General features: G+C 33.3%; 1 long non-coding RNA gene across 1 annotated transcript; it reads left to right on the top strand.

The window, feature by feature from the left end:
- The first annotated feature begins 2,387 nt into the window (after positions 1–2,387).
- LOC111241138 lies at positions 2,388–3,322 on the top strand. Its single transcript, XR_002666928.1, has 2 exons — positions 2,388–2,902; positions 3,001–3,322. It is a non-coding gene; the product is annotated as an uncharacterized LOC111241138 (long non-coding RNA).
- Positions 3,323–3,791: the final 469 nt, after the last annotated feature.

The following is a 3,791-nucleotide window of genomic DNA, read 5'->3' as shown; positions in this document are numbered from 1 at the left end:
GGACCTGGTTTGGGGTTTGCAGAGAGTGCAACATTATTGATAGTAAAACAGAATACTAATAAATGTTATGTGAAGAGAAAAATAAATTTATAATTGGAGAGAGAAAAATAAATTTATAATTGGAGAGAGAAAAATAATTTATAATTGTAGAGACAGAAACGTCAGTTTATGATACTATTATGAGAAGAAAAGTATAATTAATTATTATTAGTAATTAATTAGGAAATAAATTAAATTACTTCTAAATAGGGAAGTAACGAGACTTTAATGATTAATTGAAATGATAAATAAATTATTATTAATTTTGGAATGGAATGATATTTATGTATTTATTTATTTGAAATACATTTATTTATTTGGAATGATACTCTTTTATTTGTTGGAGAGATGTTTATTTATTATTTATTTAATTGTAATTTACTGTTGGAGTGAAACCATGAAGGATTTAGTTTGAGTATATTAGAATTTTGAACGAGACGGTAGACAATGATGAATGACCAGTATTAGGTGGAGAGTGAGAANGTCTGTTGTACTTAGATATATGCGTTGGAACGAGTAAGTTTTAAGTGTACCTGAGGATGTAGTTGATGAGCACAAGAGTGAAAGATAGGTCCACTTTTTGTACCTAGTAAAGCCTGAGACTATCGATCGATCGAGATAGTAACTTCCTTTGGCCTTGTGTGCGAAAAGGGAGCGCTCGGGTATTGAGCCCTCCTTGTGTGGGGGTGATGGTGTTGCCTTGTCCTTGAGTGGCAGGAAACATGTTCCTTAGCCAGGTAGGCGGGACTACTCGGGCAGACTTGTAGGAGGGGCTACAGGGGACTTGTGGGGAGGCCACAAGTTTGAGGTAGGGTACAGGAGTGTGACTGATTCTTTTCACTATGGAGTTATGGTATTGTGGAGGCTCACGGCGTGATTCATGATGAATGATTCTTGATGAGGTTAGTTGTGATGGAGGTACGTGTAATGTTGATTCATGATGACGATGTGAGGGGAATTGATGACGTGGAGATTATAGTCATATTATAGTTAACGTCATGATATAGAAACAATTATGTGAGTATNGGTAACATTGTATATGAATGATACTATTATTAAGTTGTGATTTCTTATCTTGTACATATCTTTATTGATGTTGGTTTTGTTTATGGTAGCTTACCCATATTTGTTTGTGTTTGTGGTTGTCTTGCGATGATCGTATGACCTTGGTTATACGGGAGCAGGGGGTGTAGCAGATACTCCAGATGCATGATAGCGACGTGAGAGTGGGGGACAACCTTGATTTATTTACAGCTTTGAGTTATGAATTTCAGAAATAATGTAATTGGATTAATTTTTTTTATTTCTTGGTTATTTTATTATTTTTGGAATTTTGTAAGTGAATTATATTTTTTTGGTGAAGTTAGAACTTTAATTGAATTCCGCAAGATTTGAATGTCAAAATTTTTAATTGGCACTAATTTTCGTGTTAAGAGGAATGTAAGGCCCGAGAAAATTCTATCTTTTATTATGTTATTGTAATGTGATGTGTTGACTTGTTGGTATATATGTATGCTTAAGGGCAAAATGTCTTTTCCATTTTCATAATTGGGGTGCAGATATTATAAATAGGGATATAGGAAGTAAAGGCATATATTAAATAGAAAAATAAAAGATAAAGCAGTTGTGTTTTTAAAATAATGGTTGAAAGATTTTAGGAAAAGCAATTACCTTAAGTTTTATTTAAAAAGAAAGAAAAAGGTAAAAAGAACGTACGTTACTTTTGTGAAAAAAAAAAAGGAAAGAGAAAGCATTAGACAGAGAGACTGAAGGGAAGAAGAGTCTGTGGGTGAAAGCTTATTTTTTTATTTGCTAAGGTATGGGAAGCTTACTTTTCTTTATTGTATGATGTATGTGGAAACTTTCTTGAATATCTTTTATGATGTATGTAAAAACTTTCTTGAATATCTTCTATGATATATGTGGAAACTTTATTGAGTATCTTTTATGATTACGAAAAACTATTTTTGCATTTAAATGATAATTAATTTACTTGAATACTCAATATGGTGATTGAATATTTTGATATGGAAGGATGATGTTTAAAATTTTGATTGGTATTTTTTAATCATTGCATTGTTGATTTTTTTGTATTACGTTAGTGTCATCTTGAATTCAAGGAATTGAATTCTACCTAAGTGAATTATAAAAATTCACGTAATTAAACCTATAGGAATTCACGTGTTGAATTCTTTCCCTGAAGATATTAAAAGTTCCTTTTTTTTTTCTTCTTTAGGAATATACTAAAAGTAGGGTTTTCAAATAATTGCAATTAAGATAAAAATTAGGGTTTTACAGATTCTTTAATTAAGAGTTAATTGGTGTTAGGGTTAGTTTTTAAAACTAAATCCCTAATAAGTGACCAAGTCAATTGTTTCTAAGCCCAGATCTCTTTCTCTTTCCGTTTCCAATTGGGCTTGAATAAATGCAACCCAATTAAGGGCCCAACTCTCAATTTTTTTGGTAGGAGTCAGATTCTCAGGGGCTCATTTGGTTTTCTTTACTTTTCCTGAAACATACACATCAGAAGCGAAGCTTCTTTCCTTTCTCTTCTCCCTTTTCTTGCGAACAGCAGTGAGAATGCAGTGATGAGAGACGCGATAAGGTTGCGGCGGAGGCGCGACGATTGTGCGAGGACATGGTCATCCTGGCTTTTCTCGATTCTCTTCGTGTTGGCTCGCAGGAAGGCGCGGCTATTGCGCGGTGGAGGTGCAGGAAGGCGCGATGAAGGCTCCTGCGTTCCGCGAAGAGAGACTCTACGTGTTGCAATTAGGGTTTCGTTGGGGATTTTGGAGTTTTCCTGTTCTCATCTTCGATTCTGATTTTGGGGATTTCTAGGAATTCTTTTGATTTGAGATATAAGGTTGATTCGCATTGAGTTAGGGATTTGTGTTTTGTTTCGGTGTATTGGGATAGAGTTTCTGGTTCATTTTGGCTTAGATTTCTCGTCGTGATTTTTAGGGCAGCAGCAACCGTTACGCGGTGGTTGGCAACGAAGTCGTGATGGCTGCAGCTAGGTTGGCGGCGGCAAGCACTGTTGGTGGTGGCAAGCTAGGGTTTTGGTTTGGACTGGCAATTTTTGGATTCGATTAACAGTTTGGGCCGCAGGCCCAATGAGCAAAAACTTAACATTTAACCATAATAATCAGAATTGCCAGGGACGTGTGCAAAATTCATAACTTTAATTACTAAAATTAAAGTGTAAAGGAAGAGATGGTGTTATTATTTTATAATATTAATTCTTATAATTATAAGAGGAAAATTGTTATTATTTAATTAGTAATTAATTGTAATCAAATTAATTTATTGGAAAGAGAAATTAATTTGATTTGAAAAGGAAGGTAATTAAAGATGAATTGTTAATCAAAATAATTTAAAATAATTATTTTGGAATTAGTTAATTAATTTACTTTCAAAAATAGAAGTAGTGAGATTTTAATGATTAATTAAGTTAATAATGAGTTATTATTTTGAATTGAGTTGTGACTCTTAAATTATTATAGAAATCTATATTGTTTTCACATAAGACTTTATATTGATGTGTAAGTGATGAAAAATAAGGTGTGAATAGTATTTAGTTTGATTATGGATTATATTTGGTTGACTTTATTAGTATTATACAATTGAGGAGAGAGACTTGTTTATCCTGTACCTAGTAAATCCTGAATTATGAATTATCTACTGTACGACTGTAAACCTGTATGGGGAAGCTACAGGCAGTATGATTGTGAACCTGTATGGGGAAGCTACAG

Source organism: Vigna radiata, unplaced genomic scaffold (genome assembly GCF_000741045.1).
Source record: "Vigna radiata var. radiata cultivar VC1973A unplaced genomic scaffold, Vradiata_ver6 scaffold_1006, whole genome shotgun sequence".
In the NCBI taxonomy this organism is placed as follows: Eukaryota; Viridiplantae; Streptophyta; class Magnoliopsida; order Fabales; family Fabaceae; genus Vigna; species Vigna radiata.
Note: the sequence above shows the minus strand (reverse complement) of the source record. Positions and strands in the feature narration are given on the sequence as shown.